A 24,905-nucleotide genomic window follows, 5' to 3' on the forward strand; every position below is an offset into this window, starting at 1 on the left:
GCGCGACCTACGCGGCTACGTAACAGATGGAGAGAAAAGCACGGGGAAAGCACAGCGACTGCTGCAGAGTGATCTTCCGGTCTGGTTGGATATCTTGGAAGGAAGGTAGACGGTAAGGGAATAAAGGAACTTTGAATATCATCAAACTGATGGAAAGGATAGTCAGCAAATATGACCTCCACCGTTGGAGTATTGATGTGCTATCGCTTCTCGGCCTTTTGGCTTGGAATATGTGTAGTTTCTGTTCTTATCAGTTTAATCGCTGATATCTCCCGAAGGTGGGAGTGTTTGTATTAAATGGATTTTTGGAGCAGGGAGATGGCTTAAGGGCTTGCTCTGTCCTCTCCATGTATCAGCCTGGTATTGCAGTGTTTCCAGGAATGGTGCACCCAACGCTTACCCAAGTTCAAAAGCAGGTGAATGCAATGTGAATCTCTTGCCTTTGCTAGTTTGCCGTGTTGATGGCAGTCAGTGATTGTTGCATCTATTGTCTTTTCAGTTGCAGGAAACTATCGTCTTTTGTTACGGGTTTTCTGTCTTATGAACCTGCTCTGCAGTTACCTGATGAAGGTGCAGCACGCAGAAAGCCAGGACAGGGGTAACCCCAACGTGCTACAGGGAACATTCTGGAACCAGGGGCCTGCCAGGAAGGTAACTTGCCAATTTAAATGAATGGATTTGCCCTTGTCTGCCGTTTTGGGCTTCTGCGGTCGTTCTTGGAACGTATCCCACCGATGGTACGGCGGTGGCGGGGGGTGGGGTGACTGCTGTAATTTCAAAGAACCCCGTTGGGCTGAAACCTGGTGTTGTGGGATTTTTAACACAGTCAAATCAGGTTGTGGGATCCCATGACTCAGCCAATGTCAAATGGCTATCAGATCAGCCCCCACAGCCCCTTCCCACCCCCCCCGCCTCCCCCCCCACCCCGAGGCAACAAATTTATCCTAATATTTTCTTGAACAAGAAAGAAATGTCTTTGGTCTGTTTCCTGAATAGAGTGAAACCCCCATCTCTGTTTGTTTCTTCGCAAACTACTGTACGGAAGCGACCTGCTTTAGTAGCTACGTCTGTACGTAAAGATTATTCACGCAGACGATCGCCCAAGGCTGGAACTGGCTTCAGCTCCCTGGTGCCACCAGGCAGCCGTACTAACCACTGATCCACTGTGCCACCCGTACGATTTGGAACGATTTGTCATCATTTGCGGTGCAAGTAGCGAAACAGTTGTCAGTTTGTCAACTGGGTCGGATTATAATGTTGTCAGCGATCTGCAGCAATGTGAACGGAGATGTCGAATCAAGCTGCTGGTGGTGATGAGGCGCGCTTGCAGCGTGACATGTTTACACGGGGAGATCAGCTCCCTCCCCATTCTCCAGAGAGTCGGATACAAGTAGAGAGGATATTGAGAGTGGACGATAAAGAAAGGGTGCACGGACGTAATTCGCTTTTCGCAACTTTTCGGATTGATGCGGAATGCCGAGGAGCAAATCCTGTACGTGAGGGAAACGATGATTGGCATTTATGGGCAAGCTACACCAACACAAGGGGAGGCAATGAATAGGATCTTTCCGTCAAGGCCAACATTTCTCACCCATGCCGAGATCAGCCTGGTGGTGAGCTGCTCTCTCGAACCGCTGCAGTCCAAGTGCTGTCGGTAGCCCCGCGATGCTGTTTGGGCGGGGATTCCCGATTTTGACCCGGTAACACCGGAGGAACAAAGACATATTTGCAATTCAGGACAGCGAGTGTCTCGGAGTGGGGGGAGAACTTGCGAATGGTGGTGTTCCCGTGGATCTGCTGCCGTCATCCTTCGAGGCTGCGTTGGCCATGGGTTTGCAAGGTGCTGCCTGAGGAATTCTGGTGAATCTTGTAGATGCCGGGGGAATGAATGACCCTGCCGGGGGAATGAATGACCCTGCCGCCGCCGCTGTCCCCGATCACCGGGAGAAACCTCTCTGCAGTCGACCTGACGTGCGGTGGCTCCGGCCCGTGCCATCTGATTGGTCGTCAGCGCGACCTACGCGGCTACGTAACAGATGGAGAGAAAAGCACGGGGAAAGCACAGCGACTGCTGCAGAGTGATCTTCCGGTCTGGTTGGATATCTTGGAAGGAAGGTAGACGGTAAGGGAATAAAGGAACTTTGAATATCATCAAACTGATGGAAAGGATAGTCAGCAAATATGACCTCCACCGTTGGAGTATTGATGTGCTATCGCTTCTCGGCCTTTTGGCTTGGAATATGTGTAGTTTCTGTTCTTATCAGTTTAATCGCTGATATCTCCCGAAGGTGGGAGTGTTTGTATTAAATGGATTTTTGGAGCAGGGAGATGGCTTAAGGGCTTGCTCTGTCCTCTCCATGTATCAGCCTGGTATTGCAGTGTTTCCAGGAATGGTGCACCCAACGCTTACCCAAGTTCAAAAGCAGGTGAATGCAATGTGAATCTCTTGCCTTTGCTAGTTTGCCGTGTTGATGGCAGTCAGTGATTGTTGCATCTATTGTCTTTTCAGTTGCAGGAAACTATCGTCTTTTGTTACGGGTTTTCTGTCTTATGAACCTGCTCTGCAGTTACCTGATGAAGGTGCAGCACGCAGAAAGCCAGGACAGGGGTAACCCCAACGTGCTACAGGGAACATTCTGGAACCAGGGGCCTGCCAGGAAGGTAACTTGCCAATTTAAATGAATGGATTTGCCCTTGTCTGCCGTTTTGGGCTTCTGCGGTCGTTCTTGGAACGTATCCCACCGATGGTACGGCGGTGGCGGGGGGTGGGGTGACTGCTGTAATTTCAAAGAACCCCGTTGGGCTGAAACCTGGTGTTGTGGGATTTTTAACACAGTCAAATCAGGTTGTGGGATCCCATGACTCAGCCAATGTCAAATGGCTATCAGATCAGCCCCCACAGCCCCTTCCCAACCCCCCCGCCTCCCCCCCCACCCCCGAGGCAACAAATTTATCCTAATATTTTCTTGAACAAGAAAGAAATGTCTTTGGTCTGTTTCCTGAATAGAGTGAAACCCCCATCTCTGTTTGTTTCTTCGCAAACTACTGTACGGAAGCGACCTGCTTTAGTAGCTACGTCTGTACGTAAAGATTATTCACGCAGACGATCGCCCAAGGCTGGAACTGGCTTCAGCTCCCTGGTGCCACCAGGCAGCCGTACTAACCACTGATCCACTGTGCCACCCGTACGATTTGGAACGATTTGTCATCATTTGCGGTGCAAGTAGCGAAACAGTTGTCAGTTTGTCAACTGGGTCGGATTATAATGTTGTCAGCGATCTGCAGCAATGTGAACGGAGATGTCGAATCAAGCTGCTGGTGGTGATGAGGCGCGCTTGCAGCGTGACATGTTTACACGGGGAGATCAGCTCCCTCCCCATTCTCCAGAGAGTCGGATACAAGTAGAGAGGATATTGAGAGTGGACGATAAAGAAAGGGTGCACGGACGTAATTCGCTTTTCGCAACTTTTCGGATTGATGCGGAATGCCGAGGAGCAAATCCTGTACGTGAGGGAAACGATGATTGGCATTTATGGGCAAGCTACACCAACACAAGGGGAGGCAATGAATAGGATCTTTCCGTCAAGGCCAACATTTCTCGCCCATGCCGAGATCAGCCTGGTGGTGAGCTGCTCTCTCGAACCGCTGCAGTCCAAGTGCTGTCGGTAGCCCCGCGATGCTGTTTGGGCGGGGATTCCCGATTTTGACCCGGTAACACCGGAGGAACAAAGACATATTTGCAATTCAGGACAGCGAGTGTCTCGGGGGGGGGGGGGGGGAGAACTTGCGAATGGTGGTGTTCCCGTGGATCTGCTGCCGTCATCCTTCGAGGCTGCGTTGGCCATGGGTTTGCAAGGTGCTGCCTGAGGAATTCTGGTGAATCTTGTAGATGCCGGGGGAATGAATGACCCTGCCGGGGGAATGAATGACCCTGCCGCCGCCGCTGTCCCCGATCACCGGGAGAAACCTCTCTGCAGTCGACCTGACGTGCGGTGGCTCCGGCCCGTGCCATCTGATTGGTCGTCAGCGCGACCTACGCGGCTACGTAACAGATGGAGAGAAAAGCACGGGGAAAGCACAGCGACTGCTGCAGAGTGATCTTCCGGTCTGGTTGGATATCTTGGAAGGAAGGTAGACGGTAAGGGAATAAAGGAACTTTGAATATCATCAAACTGATGGAAAGGATAGTCGGCAAATATGACCTCCACCGTTGGAGTATTGATGTGCTATCGCTTCTCGGCCTTTTGGCTTGGAATATGTGTAGTTTCTGTTCTTATCAGTTTAATCGCTGATATCTCCCGAAGGTGGGAGTGTTTGTATTAAATGGATTTTTGGAGCAGGGAGATGGCTTAAGGGCTTGCTCTGTCCTCTCCATGTATCAGCCTGGTATTGCAGTGTTTCCAGGAATGGTGCACCCAACGCTTACCCAAGTTCAAAAGCAGGTGAATGCAATGTGAATCTCTTGCCTTTGCTAGTTTGCCGTGTTGATGGCAGTCAGTGATTGTTGCATCTATTGTCTTTTCAGTTGCAGGAAACTATCGTCTTTTGTTACGGGTTTTCTGTCTTATGAACCTGCTCTGCAGTTACCTGATGAAGGTGCAGCACGCAGAAAGCCAGGACAGGGGTAACCCCAACGTGCTACAGGGAACATTCTGGAACCAGGGGCCTGCCAGGAAGGTAACTTGCCAATTTAAATGAATGGATTTGCCCTTGTCTGCCGTTTTGGGCTTCTGCGGTCGTTCTTGGAACGTATCCCACCGATGGTACGGCGGTGGCGGGGGGTGGGGTGACTGCTGTAATTTCAAAGAACCCCGTTGGGCTGAAACCTGGTGTTGTGGGATTTTTAACACAGTCAAATCAGGTTGTGGGATCCCATGACTCAGCCAATGTCAAATGGCTATCAGATCAGCCCCCACAGCCCCTTCCCAACCCCCCCGCCTCCCCCCCCACCCCGAGGCAACAAATTTATCCTAATATTTTCTTGAACAAGAAAGAAATGTCTTTGGTCTGTTTCCTGAATAGAGTGAAACCCCCATCTCTGTTTGTTTCTTCGCAAACTACTGTACGGAAGCGACCTGCTTTAGTAGCTACGTCTGTACGTAAAGATTATTCACGCAGACGATCGCCCAAGGCTGGAACTGGCTTCAGCTCCCTGGTGCCACCAGGCAGCCGTACTAACCACTGATCCACTGTGCCACCCGTACGATTTGGAACGATTTGTCATCATTTGCGGTGCAAGTAGCGAAACAGTTGTCAGTTTGTCAACTGGGTCGGATTATAATGTTGTCAGCGATCTGCAGCAATGTGAACGGAGATGTCGAATCGAGCTGCTGGTGGTGATGAGGCGCGCTTGCAGCGTGACATGTTTACACGGGGAGATCAGCTCCCTCCCCATTCTCCAGAGAGTCGGATACAAGTAGAGAGGATATTGAGAGTGGACGATAAAGAAAGGGTGCACGGACGTAATTCGCTTTTCGCAACTTTTCGGATTGATGCGGAATGCCGAGGAGCAAATCCTGTACGTGAGGGAAACGATGATTGGCATTTATGGGCAAGCTACACCAACACAAGGGGAGGCAATGAATAGGATCTTTCCGTCAAGGCCAACATTTCTCGCCCATGCCGAGATCAGCCTGGTGGTGAGCTGCTCTCTCGAACCGCTGCAGTCCAAGTGCTGTCGGTAGCCCCGCGATGCTGTTTGGGCGGGGATTCCCGATTTTGACCCGGTAACACCGGAGGAACAAAGACATATTTGCAATTCAGGACAGCGAGTGTCTCGGGGGGGGGGGGGAGGGGGGAGAACTTGCGAATGGTGGTGTTCCCGTGGATCTGCTGCCGTCATCCTTCGAGGCTGCGTTGGCCATGGGTTTGCAAGGTGCTGCCTGAGGAATTCTGGTGAATCTTGTAGATGCCGGGGAATGAATGACCCTGCCGGGGGAATGAATGACCCTGCCGCCGCCGCTGTCCCCGATCACCGGGAGAAACCTCTCTGCAGTCGACCTGACGTGCGGTGGCTCCGGCCCGTGCCATCTGATTGGTCGTCAGCGCGACCTACGCGGCTACGTAACAGATGGAGAGAAAAGCACGGGGAAAGCACAGCGACTGCTGCAGAGTGATCTTCCGGTCTGGTTGGATATCTTGGAAGGAAGGTAGACGGTAAGGGAATAAAGGAACTTTGAATATCATCAAACTGATGGAAAGGATAGTCGGCAAATATGACCTCCACCGTTGGAGTATTGATGTGCTATCGCTTCTCGGCCTTTTGGCTTGGAATATGTGTAGTTTCTGTTCTTATCAGTTTAATCGCTGATATCTCCCGAAGGTGGGAGTGTTTGTATTAAATGGATTTTTGGAGCAGGGAGATGGCTTAAGGGCTTGCTCTGTCCTCTCCATGTATCAGCCTGGTATTGCAGTGTTTCCAGGAATGGTGCACCCAACGCTTACCCAAGTTCAAAAGCAGGTGAATGCAATGTGAATCTCTTGCCTTTGCTAGTTTGCCGTGTTGATGGCAGTCAGTGATTGTTGCATCTATTGTCTTTTCAGTTGCAGGAAACTATCGTCTTTTGTTACGGGTTTTCTGTCTTATGAACCTGCTCTGCAGTTACCTGATGAAGGTGCAGCACGCAGAAAGCCAGGACAGGGGTAACCCCAACGTGCTACAGTGAACATTCTGGAACCAGGGGCCTGCCAGGAAGGTAACTTGCCAATTTAAATGAATGGATTTGCCCTTGTCTGCCGTTTTGGGCTTCTGCGGTCGTTCTTGGAACGTATCCCACCGATGGTACGGCGGTGGCGGGGGGTGGGGTGACTGCTGTAATTTCAAAGAACCCCGTTGGGCTGAAACCTGGTGTTGTGGGATTTTTAACACAGTCAAATCAGGTTGTGGGATCCCATGACTCAGCCAATGTCAAATGGCTATCAGATCAGCCCCCACAGCCCCTTCCCAACCCCCCCGCCTCCCCCCCCACCCCCGAGGCAACAAATTTATCCTAATATTTTCTTGAACAAGAAAGAAATGTCTTTGGTCTGTTTCCTGAATAGAGTGAAACCCCCATCTCTGTTTGTTTCTTCGCAAACTACTGTACGGAAGCGACCTGCTTTAGTAGCTACGTCTGTACGTAAAGATTATTCACGCAGACGATCGCCCAAGGCTGGAACTGGCTTCAGCTCCCTGGTGCCACCAGGCAGCCGTACTAACCACTGATCCACTGTGCCACCCGTACGATTTGGAACGATTTGTCATCATTTGCGGTGCAAGTAGCGAAACAGTTGTCAGTTTGTCAACTGGGTCGGATTATAATGTTGTCAGCGATCTGCAGCAATGTGAACGGAGATGTCGAATCGAGCTGCTGGTGGTGATGAGGCGCGCTTGCAGCGTGACATGTTTACACGGGGAGATCAGCTCCCTCCCCATTCTCCAGAGAGTCGGATACAAGTAGAGAGGATATTGAGAGTGGACGATAAAGAAAGGGTGCACGGACGTAATTCGCTTTTCGCAACTTTTCGGATTGATGCGGAATGCCGAGGAGCAAATCCTGTACGTGAGGGAAACGATGATTGGCATTTATGGGCAAGCTACACCAACACAAGGGGAGGCACTGAATAGGATCTTTCCGTCAAGGCCAACATTTCTCGCCCATGCCGAGATCAGCCTGGTGGTGAGCTGCTCTCTCGAACCGCTGCAGTCCAAGTGCTGTCGGTAGCCCCGCGATGCTGTTTGGGCGGGGATTCCCGATTTTGACCCGGTAACACCGGAGGAACAAAGACATATTTGCAATTCAGGACAGCGAGTGTCTCGGGGGGGGGGGGAGGGGGGAGAACTTGCGAATGGTGGTGTTCCCGTGGATCTGCTGCCGTCATCCTTCGAGGCTGCGTTGGCCATGGGTTTGCAAGGTGCTGCCTGAGGAATTCTGGTGAATCTTGTAGATGCCGGGGGAATGAATGACCCTGCTGGGGGAATGAATGACCCTGCCGCCGCCGCTGTCCCCGATCACCGGGAGAAACCTCTCTGCAGTCGACCTGACGTGCGGTGGCTCCGGCCCGTGCCATCTGATTGGTCGTCAGCGCGACCTACGCGGCTACGTAACAGATGGAGAGAAAAGCACGGGGAAAGCACAGCGACTGCTGCAGAGTGATCTTCCGGTCTGGTTGGATATCTTGGAAGGAAGGTAGACGGTAAGGGAATAAAGGAACTTTGAATATCATCAAACTGATGGAAAGGATAGTCGGCAAATATGACCTCCACCGTTGGAGTATTGATGTGCTATCGCTTCTCGGCCTTTTGGCTTGGAATATGTGTAGTTTCTGTTCTTATCAGTTTAATCGCTGATATCTCCCGAAGGTGGGAGTGTTTGTATTAAATGGATTTTTGGAGCAGGGAGATGGCTTAAGGGCTTGCTCTGTCCTCTCCATGTATCAGCCTGGTATTGCAGTGTTTCCAGGAATGGTGCACCCAACGCTTACCCAAGTTCAAAAGCAGGTGAATGCAATGTGAATCTCTTGCCTTTGCTAGTTTGCCGTGTTGATGGCAGTCAGTGATTGTTGCATCTATTGTCTTTTCAGTTGCAGGAAACTATCGTCTTTTGTTACGGGTTTTCTGTCTTATGAACCTGCTCTGCAGTTACCTGATGAAGGTGCAGCACGCAGAAAGCCAGGACAGGGGTAACCCCAACGTGCTACAGGGAACATTCTGGAACCAGGGGCCTGCCAGGAAGGTAACTTGCCAATTTAAATGAATGGATTTGCCCTTGTCTGCCGTTTTGGGCTTCTGCGGTCGTTCTTGGAACGTATCCCACCGATGGTACGGCGGGGGCGGGGGGTGGGGTGACTGCTGTAATTTCAAAGAACCCCGTTGGGCTGAAACCTGGTGTTGTGGGATTTTTAACACAGTCAAATCAGGTTGTGGGATCCCATGACTCAGCCAATGTCAAATGGCTATCAGATCAGCCCCCACAGCCCCTTCCCAACCCCCCCGCCTCCCCCCCCACCCCCGAGGCAACAAATTTATCCTAATATTTTCTTGAACAAGAAAGAAATGTCTTTGGTCTGTTTCCTGAATAGAGTGAAACCCCCATCTCTGTTTGTTTCTTCGCAAACTACTGTACGGAAGCGACCTGCTTTAGTAGCTACGTCTGTACGTAAAGATTATTCACGCAGACGATCGCCCAAGGCTGGAACTGGCTTCAGCTCCCTGGTGCCACCAGGCAGCCGTACTAACCACTGATCCACTGTGCCACCCGTACGATTTGGAACGATTTGTCATCATTTGCGGTGCAAGTAGCGAAACAGTTGTCAGTTTGTCAACTGGGTCGGATTATAATGTTGTCAGCGATCTGCAGCAATGTGAACGGAGATGTCGAATCGAGCTGCTGGTGGTGATGAGGCGCGCTTGCAGCGTGACATGTTTACACGGGGAGATCAGCTCCCTCCCCATTCTCCAGAGAGTCGGATACAAGTAGAGAGGATATTGAGAGTGGACGATAAAGAAAGGGTGCACGGACGTAATTCGCTTTTCGCAACTTTTCGGATTGATGCGGAATGCCGAGGAGCAAATCCTGTACGTGAGGGAAACGATGATTGGCATTTATGGGCAAGCTACACCAACACAAGGGGAGGCAATGAATAGGATCTTTCCGTCAAGGCCAACATTTCTCGCCCATGCCGAGATCAGCCTGGTGGTGAGCTGCTCTCTCGAACCGCTGCAGTCCAAGTGCTGTCGGTAGCCCCGCGATGCTGTTTGGGCGGGGATTCCCGATTTTGACCCGGTAACACCGGAGGAACAAAGACATATTTGCAATTCAGGACAGCGAGTGTCTCGGGGGGGGGGGGAGGGGGGAGAACTTGCGAATGGTGGTGTTCCCGTGGATCTGCTGCCGTCATCCTTCGAGGCTGCGTTGGCCATGGGTTTGCAAGGTGCTGCCTGAGGAATTCTGGTGAATCTTGTAGATGCCGGGGGAATGAATGACCCTGCCGGGGGAATGAATGACCCTGCCGCCGCCGCTGTCCCCGATCACCGGGAGAAACCTCTCTGCAGTCGACCTGACGTGCGGTGGCTCCGGCCCGTGCCATCTGATTGGTCGTCAGCGCGACCTACGCGGCTACGTAACAGATGGAGAGAAAAGCACGGGGAAAGCACAGCGACTGCTGCAGAGTGATCTTCCGGTCTGGTTGGATATCTTGGAAGGAAGGTAGACGGTAAGGGAATAAAGGAACTTTGAATATCATCAAACTGATGGAAAGGATAGTCGGCAAATATGACCTCCACCGTTGGAGTATTGATGTGCTATCGCTTCTCGGCCTTTTGGCTTGGAATATGTGTAGTTTCTGTTCTTATCAGTTTAATCGCTGATATCTCCCGAAGGTGGGAGTGTTTGTATTAAATGGATTTTTGGAGCAGGGAGATGGCTTAAGGGCTTGCTCTGTCCTCTCCATGTATCAGCCTGGTATTGCAGTGTTTCCAGGAATGGTGCACCCAACGCTTACCCAAGTTCAAAAGCAGGTGAATGCAATGTGAATCTCTTGCCTTTGCTAGTTTGCCGTGTTGATGGCAGTCAGTGATTGTTGCATCTATTGTCTTTTCAGTTGCAGGAAACTATCGTCTTTTGTTACGGGTTTTCTGTCTTATGAACCTGCTCTGCAGTTACCTGATGAAGGTGCAGCACGCAGAAAGCCAGGACAGGGGTAACCCCAACGTGCTACAGGGAACATTCTGGAACCAGGGGCCTGCCAGGAAGGTAACTTGCCAATTTAAATGAATGGATTTGCCCTTGTCTGCCGTTTTGGGCTTCTGCGGTCGTTCTTGGAACGTATCCCACCGATGGTACGGCGGTGGCGGGGGGTGGGGTGACTGCTGTAATTTCAAAGAACCCCGTTGGGCTGAAACCTGGTGTTGTGGGATTTTTAACACAGTCAAATCAGGTTGTGGGATCCCATGACTCAGCCAATGTCAAATGGCTATCAGATCAGCCCCCACAGCCCCTTCCCAACCCCCCCGCCTCCCCCCCCACCCCCGAGGCAACAAATTTATCCTAATATTTTCTTGAACAAGAAAGAAATGTCTTTGGTCTGTTTCCTGAATAGAGTGAAACCCCCATCTCTGTTTGTTTCTTCGCAAACTACTGTACGGAAGCGACCTGCTTTAGTAGCTACGTCTGTACGTAAAGATTATTCACGCAGACGATCGCCCAAGGCTGGAACTGGCTTCAGCTCCCTGGTGCCACCAGGCAGCCGTACTAACCACTGATCCACTGTGCCACCCGTACGATTTGGAACGATTTGTCATCATTTGCGGTGCAAGTAGCGAAACAGTTGTCAGTTTGTCAACTGGGTCGGATTATAATGTTGTCAGCGATCTGCAGCAATGTGAACGGAGATGTCGAATCGAGCTGCTGGTGGTGATGAGGCGCGCTTGCAGCGTGACATGTTTACACGGGGAGATCAGCTCCCTCCCCATTCTCCAGAGAGTCGGATACAAGTAGAGAGGATATTGAGAGTGGACGATAAAGAAAGGGTGCACGGACGTAATTCGCTTTTCGCAACTTTTCGGATTGATGCGGAATGCCGAGGAGCAAATCCTGTACGTGAGGGAAATGATGATTGGCATTTATGGGCAAGCTACACCAACACAAGGGGAGGCAATGAATAGGATCTTTCCGTCAAGGCCAACATTTCTCGCCCATGCCGAGATCAGCCTGGTGGTGAGCTGCTCTCTCGAACCGCTGCAGTCCAAGTGCTGTCGGTAGCCCCGCGATGCTGTTTGGGCGGGGATTCCCGATTTTGACCCGGTAACACCGGAGGAACAAAGACATATTTGCAATTCAGGACAGCGAGTGTCTCGGGGGGGGGGGGGGGGAGAACTTGCGAATGGTGGTGTTCCCGTGGATCTGCTGCCGTCATCCTTCGAGGCTGCGTTGGCCATGGGTTTGCAAGGTGCTGCCTGAGGAATTCTGGTGAATCTTGTAGATGCCGGGGGAATGAATGACCCTGCCGGGGGAATGAATGACCCTGCCGCCGCCGCTGTCCCCGATCACCGGGAGAAACCTCTCTGCAGTCGACCTGACGTGCGGTGGCTCCGGCCCGTGCCATCTGATTGGTCGTCAGCGCGACCTACGCGGCTACGTAACAGATGGAGAGAAAAGCACGGGGAAAGCACAGCGACTGCTGCAGAGTGATCTTCCGGTCTGGTTGGATATCTTGGAAGGAAGGTAGACGGTAAGGGAATAAAGGAACTTTGAATATCATCAAACTGATGGAAAGGATAGTCGGCAAATATGACCTCCACCGTTGGAGTATTGATGTGCTATCGCTTCTCGGCCTTTTGGCTTGGAATATGTGTAGTTTCTGTTCTTATCAGTTTAATCGCTGATATCTCCCGAAGGTGGGAGTGTTTGTATTAAATGGATTTTTGGAGCAGGGAGATGGCTTAAGGGCTTGCTCTGTCCTCTCCATGTATCAGCCTGGTATTGCAGTGTTTCCAGGAATGGTGCACCCAACGCTTACCCAAGTTCAAAAGCAGGTGAATGCAATGTGAATCTCTTGCCTTTGCTAGTTTGCCGTGTTGATGGCAGTCAGTGATTGTTGCATCTATTGTCTTTTCAGTTGCAGGAAACTATCGTCTTTTGTTACGGGTTTTCTGTCTTATGAACCTGCTCTGCAGTTACCTGATGAAGGTGCAGCACGCAGAAAGCCAGGACAGGGGTAACCCCAACGTGCTACAGGGAACATTCTGGAACCAGGGGCCTGCCAGGAAGGTAACTTGCCAATTTAAATGAATGGATTTGCCCTTGTCTGCCGTTTTGGGCTTCTGCGGTCGTTCTTGGAACGTATCCCACCGATGGTACGGCGGTGGCGGGGGGTGGGGTGACTGCTGTAATTTCAAAGAACCCCGTTGGGCTGAAACCTGGTGTTGTGGGATTTTTAACACAGTCAAATCAGGTTGTGGGATCCCATGACTCAGCCAATGTCAAATGGCTATCAGATCAGCCCCCACAGCCCCTTCCCAACCCCCCCGCCTCCCCCCCCACCCCCGAGGCAACAAATTTATCCTAATATTTTCTTGAACAAGAAAGAAATGTCTTTGGTCTGTTTCCTGAATAGAGTGAAACCCCCATCTCTGTTTGTTTCTTCGCAAACTACTGTACGGAAGCGACCTGCTTTAGTAGCTACGTCTGTACGTAAAGATTATTCACGCAGACGATCGCCCAAGGCTGGAACTGGCTTCAGCTCCCTGGTGCCACCAGGCAGCCGTACTAACCACTGATCCACTGTGCCACCCGTACGATTTGGAACGATTTGTCATCATTTGCGGTGCAAGTAGCGAAACAGTTGTCAGTTTGTCAACTGGGTCGGATTATAATGTTGTCAGCGATCTGCAGCAATGTGAACGGAGATGTCGAATCGAGCTGCTGGTGGTGATGAGGCGCGCTTGCAGCGTGACATGTTTACACGGGGAGATCAGCTCCCTCCCCATTCTCCAGAGAGTCGGATACAAGTAGAGAGGATATTGAGAGTGGACGATAAAGAAAGGGTGCACGGACGTAATTCGCTTTTCGCAACTTTTCGGATTGATGCGGAATGCCGAGGAGCAAATCCTGTACGTGAGGGAAACGATGATTGGCATTTATGGGCAAGCTACACCAACACAAGGGGAGGCAATGAATAGGATCTTTCCGTCAAGGCCAACATTTCTCACCCATGCCGAGATCAGCCTGGTGGTGAGCTGCTCTCTCGAACCGCTGCAGTCCAAGTGCTGTCGGTAGCCCCGCGATGCTGTTTGGGCGGGGATTCCCGATTTTGACCCGGTAACACCGGAGGAACAAAGACATATTTGCAATTCAGGACAGCGAGTGTCTCGGAGGGGGGGGAGAACTTGCGAATGGTGGTGTTCCCGTGGATCTGCTGCCGTCATCCTTCGAGGCTGCGTTGGCCATGGGTTTGCAAGGTGCTGCCTGAGGAATTCTGGTGAATCTTGTAGATGCCGGGGGAATGAATGACCCTGCCGGGGGAATGAATGACCCTGCCGCCGCCGCTGTCCCCGATCACCGGGAGAAACCTCTCTGCAGTCGACCTGACGTGCGGTGGCTCCGGCCCGTGCCATCTGATTGGTCGTCAGCGCGACCTACGCGGCTACGTAACAGATGGAGAGAAAAGCACGGGGAAAGCACAGCGACTGCTGCAGAGTGATCTTCCGGTCTGGTTGGATATCTTGGAAGGAAGGTAGACGGTAAGGGAATAAAGGAACTTTGAATATCATCAAACTGATGGAAAGGATAGTCGGCAAATATGACCTCCACCGTTGGAGTATTGATGTGCTATCGCTTCTCGGCCTTTTGGCTTGGAATATGTGTAGTTTCTGTTCTTATCAGTTTAATCGCTGATATCTCCCGAAGGTGGGAGTGTTTGTATTAAATGGATTTTTGGAGCAGGGAGATGGCTTAAGGGCTTGCTCTGTCCTCTCCATGTATCAGCCTGGTATTGCAGTGTTTCCAGGAATGGTGCACCCAACGCTTACCCAAGTTCAAAAGCAGGTGAATGCAATGTGAATCTCTTGCCTTTGCTAGTTTGCCGTGTTGATGGCAGTCAGTGATTGTTGCATCTATTGTCTTTTCAGTTGCAGGAAACTATCGTCTTTTGTTACGGGTTTTCTGTCTTATGAACCTGCTCTGCAGTTACCTGATGAAGGTGCAGCACGCAGAAAGCCAGGACAGGGGTAACCCCAACGTGCTACAGGGAACATTCTGGAACCAGGGGCCTGCCAGGAAGGTAACTTGCCAATTTAAATGAATGGATTTGCCCTTGTCTGCCGTTTTGGGCTTCTGCGGTCGTTCTTGGAACGTATCCCACCGATGGTACGGCGGTGGCGGGGGGTGGGGTGACTGCTGTAATTTCAAAGAACCCCGTTGGGCTGAAACCTGGTGTTGTGGGATTTTTAACACAGTCAAATCAGGTTGTGGGATCCCATGACTCAGCCAATGTCAAATGGCTATCAGATCAGCCCCCACAGCCCCTTCCCAACCCCCCCGCCTCCCCCCCCACCCCGAGGCAACAAATTTATCCTAATATTTTCTTGAACAAGAAAGAAATGTCTTTGGTCTGTTTCCTGAATAGAGTGAAACCCCCATCTCTGTTTGTTTCTTCGCAAACTACTGTACGGAAGCGACCTGCTTTAGTAGCTACGTCTGTACGTAAAGATTATTCACGCAGACGATCGCCCAAGGCTGGAACTGGCTTCAGCTCCCTGGTGCCACCAGGCAGCCGTACTAACCACTGATCCACTGTGCCACCCGTACGATTTGGAACGATTTGTCATCATTTGCGGTGCAAGTAGCGAAACAGTTGTCAGTTTGTCAACTGGGTCGGATTATAATGTTGTCAGCGATCTGCAGCAATGTGAACGGAGATGTCGAATCGAGCTGCTGGTGGTGATGAGGCGCGCTTGCAGCGTGACATGTTTACACGGGGAGATCAGCTCCCTCCCCATTCTCCAGAGAGTCGGATACAAGTAGAGAGGATATTGAGAGTGGACGATAAAGAAAGGGTGCACGGACGTAATTCGCTTTTCGCAACTTTTCGGATTGATGCGGAATGCCGAGGAGCAAATCCTGTACGTGAGGGAAACGATGATTGGCATTTATGGGCAAGCTACACCAACACAAGGGGAGGCAATGAATAGGATCTTTCCGTCAAGGCCAACATTTCTCACCCATGCCGAGATCAGCCTGGTGGTGAGCTGCTCTCTCGAACCGCTGCAGTCCAAGTGCTGTCGGTAGCCCCGCGATGCTGTTTGGGCGGGGATTCCCGATTTTGACCCGGTAACACCGGAGGAACAAAGACATATTTGCAATTCAGGACAGCGAGTGTCTCGGAGGGGGGGGAGAACTTGCGAATGGTGGTGTTCCCGTGGATCTGCTGCCGTCATCCTTCGAGGCTGCGTTGGCCATGGGTTTGCAAGGTGCTGCCTGAGGAATTCTGGTGAATCTTGTAGATGCCGGGGGAATGAATGACCCTGCCGGGGGAATGAATGACCCTGCCGCCGCCGCTGTCCCCGATCACCGGGAGAAACCTCTCTGCAGTCGACCTGACGTGCGGTGGCTCCGGCCCGTGCCATCTGATTGGTCGTCAGCGCGACCTACGCGGCTACGTAACAGATGGAGAGAAAAGCACGGGGAAAGCACAGCGACTGCTGCAGAGTGATCTTCCGGTCTGGTTGGATATCTTGGAAGGAAGGTAGACGGTAAGGGAATAAAGGAACTTTGAATATCATCAAACTGATGGAAAGGATAGTCGGCAAATATGACCTCCACCGTTGGAGTATTGATGTGCTATCGCTTCTCGGCCTTTTGGCTTGGAATATGTGTAGTTTCTGTTCTTATCAGTTTAATCGCTGATATCTCCCGAAGGTGGGAGTGTTTGTATTAAATGGATTTTTGGAGCAGGGAGATGGCTTAAGGGCTTGCTCTGTCCTCTCCATGTATCAGCCTGGTATTGCAGTGTTTCCAGGAATGGTGCACCCAACGCTTACCCAAGTTCAAAAGCAGGTGAATGCAATGTGAATCTCTTGCCTTTGCTAGTTTGCCGTGTTGATGGCAGTCAGTGATTGTTGCATCTATTGTCTTTTCAGTTGCAGGAAACTATCGTCTTTTGTTACGGGTTTTCTGTCTTATGAACCTGCTCTGCAGTTACCTGATGAAGGTGCAGCACGCAGAAAGCCAGGACAGGGGTAACCCCAACGTGCTACAGGGAACATTCTGGAACCAGGGGCCTGCCAGGAAGGTAACTTGCCAATTTAAATGAATGGATTTGCCCTTGTCTGCCGTTTTGGGCTTCTGCGGTCGTTCTTGAAACGTATCCCACCGATGGTACGGCGGTGGCGGGGGGTGGGGTGACTGCTGTAATTTCAAAGAACCCCGTTGGGCTGAAACCTGGTGTTGTGGGATTTTTAACACAGTCAAATCAGGTTGTGGGATCCCATGACTCAGCCAATGTCAAATGGCTATCAGATCAGCCCCCACAGCCCCTTCCCAACCCCCCCGCCTCCCCCCCCACCCCCGAGGCAACAAATTTATCCTAATATTTTCTTGAACAAGAAAGAAATGTCTTTGGTCTGTTTCCTGAATAGAGTGAAACCCCCATCTCTGTTTGTTTCTTCGCAAACTACTGTACGGAAGCGACCTGCTTTAGTAGCTACGTCTGTACGTAAAGATTATTCACGCAGACGATCGCCCAAGGCTGGAACTGGCTTCAGCTCCCTGGTGCCACCAGGCAGCCGTACTAACCACTGATCCACTGTGCCACCCGTACGATTTGGAACGATTTGTCATCATTTGCGGTGCAAGTAGCGAAACAGTTGTCAGTTTGTCAACTGGGTCGGATTATAATAGATGCAACAATCACTGACTGCCATCAACACTGATATCTCCCGAAGGTGGGAGTGTTTGTATTAAATGGATTTTTGGAGCAGGGAGATGGCTTAAGGGCTTGCTCTGTCCTCTCCATGTATCAGCCTGGTATTGCAGTGTTTCCAGGAATGGTGCACCCAACGCTTACCCAAGTTCAAAAGCAGGTGAATGCAATGTGAATCTCTTGCCTTTGCTAGTTTGCCGTGTTGATGGCAGTCAGTGATTGTTGCATCTATTGTCTTTTCAGTTGCAGGAAACTATCGTCTTTTGTTACGGGTTTTCTGTCTTATGAACCTGCTCTGCAGTTACCTGATGAAGGTGCAGCACGCAGAAAGCCAGGACAGGGGTAACCCCAACGTGCTACAGGGAACATTCTGGAACCAGGGGCCTGCCAGGAAGGTAACTTGCCAATTTAAATGAATGGATTTGCCCTTGTCTGCCGTTTTGGGCTTCTGCGGTCGTTCTTGAAACGTATCCCACCGATGGTACGGCGGTGGCGGGGGGTGGGGTGACTGCTGTAATTTCAAAGAACCCCGTTGGGCTGAAACCTGGTGTTGTGGGATTTTTAACACAGTCAAATCAGGTTGTGGGATCCCATGACTCAGCCAATGTCAAATGGCTATCAGATCAGCCCCCCCAGCCCCTTCCCAACCCCCCCGCCTCCCCCCCCACCCCCGAGGCAACAAATTTATCCTAATATTTTCTTGAACAAGAAAGAAATGTCTTTGGTCTGTTTCCTGAATAGAGTGAAACCCCCATCTCTGTTTGTTTCTTCGCAAACTACTGTACGGAAGCGACCTGCTTTAGTAGCTACGTCTGTACGTAAAGATTATTCACGCAGACGATCGCCCAAGGCTGGAACTGGCTTCAGCTCCCTGGTGCCACCAGGCAGCCGTACTAACCACTGATCCACTGTGCCACCCGTACGATTTGGAACGATTTGTCATCATTAGCGGTGCAAGTAGCGAAACAGTTGTCAGTTTGTCAACTGGGTCGGATTATAATGTTGTCAGCGATCTGCAGCAATGTGAACGGAGATGTCGAATCGAGCTGCTGGGGGTGATGAGGCGCGCTTGCAGCGTGACATGTTTACACGGGGAGATCAGCTCCCTCCCCATTCTCCACAGAGAGTCGGATACAAGTAGAGAGGATATTGAGAGTGGACGATAAAGAAAGGGTGCACGGACGTAATTCGCTTTTCGCAACTTTTCGGATTGATGCGGAATGCCGAGGAGCGAATCCTGTACGTGAGGGAAACGATGATTGGCATTTATGGGCAAGCTACACCAACACAAGGGGAGGCAATGAATAGGATCTTTCCGTCAAGGCCAACATTTCTCGCCCATGCCGAGATCAGCCTGGTGGTGAGCTGCTCTCTCGAACCGCTGCAGTCCAAGTGCTGTCGGTAGCCCCGCGATGCTGTTTGGGCGGGGATTCCCGATTTTGACCCGGTAACACCGGAGGAACAAAGACATATTTGCAATTCAGGACAGCGAGTGTCTCGGGGGGGGGGGGGGGGGGGGAGAACTTGCGAATGGTGGTGTTCCCGTGGATCTGCTGCCGTCATCCTTCGAGGCTGCGTTGGCCATGGGTTTGCAAGGTGCTGCCTGAGGAATTCTGGTGAATCTTGTAGATGCCGGGGGAATGAATGACCCTGCCGGGGGAATGAATGACCCTGCCGCCGCCGCTGTCCCCGATCACCGGGAGAAACCTCTCTGCAGTCGACCTGACGTGCGGTGGCTCCGGCCCGTGCCATCTGATTGGTCGTCAGCGCGACCTACGCGGCTACGTAACAGATGGACAGAAAAGCACGGGGAAAGCACAGCGACTGCTGCAGAGTGATCTTCCGGTCTGGTTGGATATCTTGGAAGGAAGGTAGACGGTAAGGGAATAAAGGAACTTTGAATATCATCAAACTGATGGAAAGGATAGTCGGCAAATATGACCTCCACCGTTGGAGTATTGATGTGCTATCGCTTCTCGGCCTTTTGGCTTGGAATATGTGTAGTTCCTGAGGTCCAGAGGAAGAGATTCTGCTCGAGAGCTGCAGGTTTGACGCTGCAGAAGTGCGCTGGCGGGAGAAAAACCAAGGGGTTCGTGTTGCGAGTCGTTGGAGCTGCTGGAGACCATCGCTGGATCGTGATTGGCCGCTGGAGGATCGTTTGGTTGTGCTGACCTGCTCTTGGTGGATCTTTATGCTGGCTTCGGCCTAACGCCAATTCAGGTATCAGCCAACCTCAGAGCTATGGCCTCAGCAGCCGCTCGCAGCCCTGGCCAGGGCATTCGCAACACAGTCAGGGTGACTGTGAAGAAGGTGGAGGAGCACACACCGGTCGATCGGACGGTGTTTGTGAAGAAGGTTTTGCTGGAGTGCTGTGGGTTTGCAGCAGCGGACGTGTACTGCCTGCAGGATTTCCCTGGGGCAGGCTACTTCGACGTGACCTTCAGGAGCGTGAAGCATTGTGAGCAGCTCCTGAAGGTCTTCAAGGAGAAGGAAGGGGAACCTCTGTTCTCCATCTTGTCGGCGGTCCCGTTGTGTGTGCTTCCTGCGCAGAGGAGTCGGGTTGTGACAATCCAAATGTACAACCCTTACGTCCCAGCGGCAGATGTTCTCACCTTCTTGAAGAGGTATGTCCAGGTGGAAGGCGAAAGCACCGATGTGGTCGATCCTTTCGGGATCTGGACCAGTAAGCGGCAGGTCAAGGTAACCCTGAGGGTCGATGGCAGCGGGAACATCCTCCACCCACCCTCCAGCTTCGCCATCGGAGGAAGCAGAGGTTACCTGACGTACGCAGGGCAGCCGAAGGTGTGCCGAACCTGCGGGAGGTCAGGCCACATGGCGGCCGACTGTAAGGTGACTGTATGCCGAAATTGCAAACAGGAAGGCCACCTGACCAAGGATTGCAAGGAGGCCAAGAACTGTAACCTGTGCGGAGAGGCGGGCCACATGTACAAGGCCTGTCCAAGACGAGGAGCCGCCACTTACGCACAGATGGCCAGAGGTGGCAACACGAGCCGGGGACCGCCAAAGCCCAGCAGGGCACCACAAGATAGCACGGAAACGGTGCCTGGAGACACCCAGAAGGAAGAGCAGGCGGTAGCGGAGCAGACGGCAGACAGCGGGGAGGTACAGCAGCCGATCCAAGCTCCTTCAAGGCAGACGGAGGAAATGGAAGAGGAGGAATCAAAGGAGGCAGATGACTGGATCACAGTCAGAAATAGGAAGAGGAAACCTGTCTCGGGCCCCAAAGCCACCCAGAGAAGGGGGAAACGACACCTCCAAGCCGAGGATACAGGCAGCTCTTCTGATGGTGAGGACGGGCGCAAGAAGGGTCGCCACCAGAGGAAGAGACAGAGCGCCATGGGGAGAAAGGAGGGCAGCACCACCCAAGAAGGGAAAGACGATCCCTCTGTGGGGATGGGTAAAGGCCTCCCCCTACCCGGTGAGAACCAAGAGGTGTCCACCGGCCCACAGCTCCAGGTAACTGGGAGCAGCGGTCCTGTGACAGCCCCACTGTCAGATGGAGAACTGGACGGTGCGGACCCTGGGCTTGACACAAAGACACCGGAGCGGGGAAATGGCTCCAGCGTGGAGCCGGACAGCTACCTCAGCCCTGGGATGGTCCAGCAGTTTGCCGTCACCACGGGGATGCACGCAGCTACCCCAGAGGAGCAAGACCAGCAGCAAATGGACACTATTAACCTTGTAAATTGTTAAAATGGGGTTTAAAGTTGCCAGCATCAATGTGCGTAGCATCAAATCGGCTACGCGATGTGTTTCAACGATGGCCTTCCTGGCCAGCGTTAAAGCCGACCTCCTGTTTCTGCAGGAGTGTGGGATACCGCACCTCAGCAGCTACAGGAGATGGTCGAGCTTGTGGGCCCATGGGCAGTCAGTTTGGTCGGGGGGCAACGATAGCCGCGCCTCCGGCCTGGGTATCCTGTTGCGAGGAAGCAACTTCACCATCTCCGAGGTTAAGGAGGTGGTGGGCGGGCGCCTCCTCGTCGCCGACGTTATGTACAGGAATGCTCCCCTGAGACTGATCAATGTGTACGCCCCAGTGGGTAAGAGTGAACGGTTGGCCGTCCTGCAGCAGCTTCCACTGTTGCTGGCTACGTCCAGGCCGGTCATTCTGGCCGGAGACTTCAACTGTATCATTGATGCAGATGGACGATCCGGCGGGGGGGACAGTAAACTGGACGCCACGTCCAGAGCCCTGATGGACGCGGTAAAAGATGCCAAGCTGCACGACGTCTTCAGCACCCCTGCAGACGGAGCGCAGCGTAGATACACCTGGTCACGGGCAGACGGGTCTATCCGCTCAAGGATAGATTACCTGTTTGTGTCCCGAACGCTCTCGGTCAGATCCACCGACGTCAAGCCGGTGTTCTTCTCTGACCACTGCCTCCTGCTGGCCGACTGTCACCTACAGGACGAGCAGCGGGCGGGTAAGGGAACGTGGAAGCTGAACACTAAGCTGTTGACCCCGGGAAACATTGAGGAGCTCAAGAGGGACTACGCAGGTTGGAGAACCGTGAAGCCCCTCTTTGAGTCTCCAGCAGACTGGTGGGAAACAGTTAAAGGGAACATCAAGAGGTTCTTCATCCTCAAAGGTGTTCAGGAGGCGAGAGAGAGGCGGGGAAAACTGTCCCAGCTCCAGGAAAGTATGCAGAACCTGCTCCTGCTGCAGACGATGGGGGTCGATGTCACGGAGGACCTCAAGGAGGTGAAGGGCCAGCAAGCCTCGCTCTTTGCCTCAGAGGCCTCCAAGATAATCTTCCGGTCCAGGGTCCGCTCGGTGGAGCAGGACGAGACGTGCTCACGTTTCTTCTTCCAGAAGGTGCACAAAGAGAGCTCTGTGCTCAGCAGCCTGAAGGAAGAAGACGGCTCGACAACGTCATCTCAGGCTGACGTCATGAGGATCAGTAAATCCTTCTATGCCAGTCTGTATGACGCGAAGCCGACCGACAGCGCGGCCTCCCAGTCGTTCCTGTCGTCTATCACGGAGGTCTTAGACGACAGAACACGCGAGAGGCTGGACCAGCCGCTATCTCTGGACGAGCTGACCAAGGCCCTCGAGTCCTTCGAAAAGAATAAAACTCCCGGAAGCGATGGCTTACCGGTCGAGCTCTATTCCGCTCTGTGGGACTTGATTGGCCAGGACCTGCTGGAGGTGTATGTCAGTATGCTTCGGGCAGGTACCATGAGCGAATCCATGAGGAAAGGCATCATCACCCTCATCTATAAGCGGAAGGGGGAGAGCGAGGAACTCAAAAATTGGAGACCGATCACACTGTTGAATGCAGATTACAAAATCCTGTCAAAGGTAATTGCCAACCGGGTCAGGTCTGCTCTGGGGTCGGTGATTCACCCTGACCAAACCTGTGCTGTGCCAGGCAGGAAGATCGCTGAGAGTCTCGCACTCCTCAGGGATACGATCGCCTACGTGCAGGACAGAGGGTTGGACGCCTGCCTGATCAGCCTGGACCAGGAGAAAGCCTTTGACAGGATATCACACATGTATATGAGAGATGTTCTCTCCAAAATGGGCTTTGGGGAGGGAATCTGCAATTGGATCAGACTGCTCTACACCAACATTGTCAGTGCAGTCTCAATCAATGGGTGGGAATCAGATAGCTTCCCAGTCAGATCTGGAGTAAGGCAGGGCTGCCCTCTCTCTCCTGCCTTGTTTGTGTGCTGCATAGAGCCATTTGCCGAGTCCATCAGGAAGGATGCGAGCCTGAGAGGGGTGACTATTCCGGGCAGCGGGGGCCTGCAGGTTAAGGCCTCCCTGTACATGGATGACGTCGCCGTTTTCTGCTCGGATCCGCTGTCCGTGCGCAGACTCATGTGCATTTGTGACCAGTTCGAACGGGCCTCGGGGGCCAAGGTAAACCGAGGCAAGAGCGAGGCCATGCTCTTCGGGAACTGGGCCGACCAATCCTCGATCCCCTTCACCGTCAGGACCGACCACCTGAAGGTGCTGGGTATTTGGTTCGGGGGGGCTGGGGCGTGCGCCAAGTCTTGGGAGGAGCGTATCAGTAAAGTGAGGCAGAAACTGGGCAGATGGAGGCTACGGTCGCTCTCCATCACGGGAAAAAACCTGGTCATCAGGTGTGAGGCACTGTCATTGCTGTTGTACGTGGCACAGGTCTGGCCTATTCCCAGAACCTGCGCCGCTGCAGTCGTCCGGGCCATCTTCCAGTTCATATGGAGTTCAAAGATGGACCGGGTCCGAAGGGACTCACTGTACAAAGATCTGGGCAACGGGGGAAAAAATACACCCAATGCCACCCTCACCCTGATGGCCACCTTTGTGTGTGGCTGCATCAAGCTGTGCGTGGATCCCCGGTACGCAAACACCAAGTGTCACTACGTACTGAGGTTCTACCTGTCCCCGGTGTTGCGAAGGATGGGCCTGGCCTCGCAGCCGCGGAACGCTCCGAGTAGTTGGACCGTTCCGTACCACCTGTCCTTCGTGGAGAAATTTCTGAAGAAAAACACCTTTGACCACAAGTCCATCAGGAAGTGGTCAGCACGTAGCGTCCTCGAGACCCTTCGGGAAAAGGAGAGGGCGGATCCTGTTGAGTGGTTCCCTGAGCAGACTGTCAAAGCAATTTGGCAGAATGCCTCATCGCCAGAACTTTCCAACAAGCACCAAGACATGGCTTGGCTGGTGGTGAGAAGGGCTCTACCTGTGAGATCGTTTATGCACGCCCGGACTCTCAGCCGCACCGCACGCTGCCCTCGAAGCGGCTGCGGGGGGGACGAGACTGTCACACACCTCCTTCTGGAATGTGCCTATGCAGAGGAAGTCTGGAGAGGAATGCAGTGGTATTTGTCGAGGTTCGTCCCGAGCAGCGCCGTGACGCGGGACTCCGTGCTCTACGGCCTGTTCCCCGGGACGCACACCGAGACGAACATCAACTGCGCCTGGAGGATCATCAACTCGGTGAAGGTCGCTCTCTGGGCGGTCCGAAACCTGTTGATCTTCCAGCTGAAGGAGTTGACCCCGACTGAGTGTTGCAGACTGGCACATTCCAAGGTCCAGGACTACGTGTTGAGGGACGCGCTGAAGCTTGGGGCAGCTGCCGCCAAGGCGCGGTGGGGAAAGACCACCGTTTAACATCTGCCTGTCGATAGAAAAGCAGGGGGCCCATGCAGTCATTTGGGCTCTGCTGTCGCCTCAGCTCAATATATGAGTGAGAGATGCACTGATCTGTATGGAATAATGACAATTCGGAGCTGTGTATGTAAATGTGGAAATATGAATGGCATTACCTAATGTACAGTGTATCAAATTATTCTATGCATATTTTATGAATAAAGTATATTTTTGAAATAAAAAAAAAATTCTGTTCTTATCAGTTTAATCGCTGATATCTCCCGAAGGTGGGAGTGTTTGTATTAAATGGATTTTTGGAGCAGGGAGATGGCTTAAGGGCTTGCTCTGTCCTCTCCATGTATCAGCCTGGTATTGCAGTGTTTCCAGGAATGGTGCACCCAAC

At 52.4% G+C, this 24,905-nt stretch overlaps 9 non-coding genes and 2 pseudogenes across 9 annotated transcripts; all 11 read left to right on the plus strand.

The window, feature by feature from the left end:
• Positions 1 to 202: 202 nt before the first annotated feature.
• LOC132831696 (U2 spliceosomal RNA) lies at positions 203 to 394 on the plus strand. The gene has a single exon (XR_009646650.1). It is a non-coding gene; the product is annotated as a U2 spliceosomal RNA (small nuclear RNA).
• Positions 395 to 2,212: 1,818 nt separating this feature from the next.
• On the plus strand, positions 2,213 to 2,404 carry LOC132831707 (U2 spliceosomal RNA). Its single transcript, XR_009646661.1, has one exon. It is a non-coding gene; the product is annotated as a U2 spliceosomal RNA (small nuclear RNA).
• A 1,824-nt stretch (positions 2,405 to 4,228) lies between these two features.
• Positions 4,229 to 4,420, plus strand: LOC132831719 (U2 spliceosomal RNA). The gene has a single exon (XR_009646672.1). It is a non-coding gene; the product is annotated as a U2 spliceosomal RNA (small nuclear RNA).
• Positions 4,421 to 6,246: 1,826 nt separating this feature from the next.
• On the plus strand, positions 6,247 to 6,438 carry LOC132831730 (U2 spliceosomal RNA). Its single transcript, XR_009646683.1, has one exon. It is a non-coding gene; the product is annotated as a U2 spliceosomal RNA (small nuclear RNA).
• A 1,827-nt stretch (positions 6,439 to 8,265) lies between these two features.
• Positions 8,266 to 8,457, plus strand: LOC132831742 (U2 spliceosomal RNA). The gene has a single exon (XR_009646694.1). It is a non-coding gene; the product is annotated as a U2 spliceosomal RNA (small nuclear RNA).
• A 1,827-nt stretch (positions 8,458 to 10,284) lies between these two features.
• On the plus strand, positions 10,285 to 10,476 carry LOC132831753 (U2 spliceosomal RNA). Its single transcript, XR_009646705.1, has one exon. It is a non-coding gene; the product is annotated as a U2 spliceosomal RNA (small nuclear RNA).
• A 1,824-nt stretch (positions 10,477 to 12,300) lies between these two features.
• Positions 12,301 to 12,492, plus strand: LOC132831764 (U2 spliceosomal RNA). Its single transcript, XR_009646716.1, has one exon. It is a non-coding gene; the product is annotated as a U2 spliceosomal RNA (small nuclear RNA).
• A 1,819-nt stretch (positions 12,493 to 14,311) lies between these two features.
• Positions 14,312 to 14,503, plus strand: LOC132831775 (U2 spliceosomal RNA). The gene has a single exon (XR_009646727.1). It is a non-coding gene; the product is annotated as a U2 spliceosomal RNA (small nuclear RNA).
• A 1,818-nt stretch (positions 14,504 to 16,321) lies between these two features.
• LOC132831786 (U2 spliceosomal RNA) lies at positions 16,322 to 16,513 on the plus strand. The gene has a single exon (XR_009646738.1). It is a non-coding gene; the product is annotated as a U2 spliceosomal RNA (small nuclear RNA).
• An 896-nt stretch (positions 16,514 to 17,409) lies between these two features.
• Positions 17,410 to 17,538, plus strand: LOC132831955 (U2 spliceosomal RNA; annotated as a pseudogene).
• Positions 17,539 to 24,727: 7,189 nt separating this feature from the next.
• Positions 24,728 to 24,905, plus strand: LOC132831940 (U2 spliceosomal RNA; annotated as a pseudogene).

This window comes from Hemiscyllium ocellatum, chromosome 33 (genome assembly GCF_020745735.1).
Source record: "Hemiscyllium ocellatum isolate sHemOce1 chromosome 33, sHemOce1.pat.X.cur, whole genome shotgun sequence".
NCBI classification, from domain to species: Eukaryota; Metazoa; Chordata; class Chondrichthyes; order Orectolobiformes; family Hemiscylliidae; genus Hemiscyllium; species Hemiscyllium ocellatum.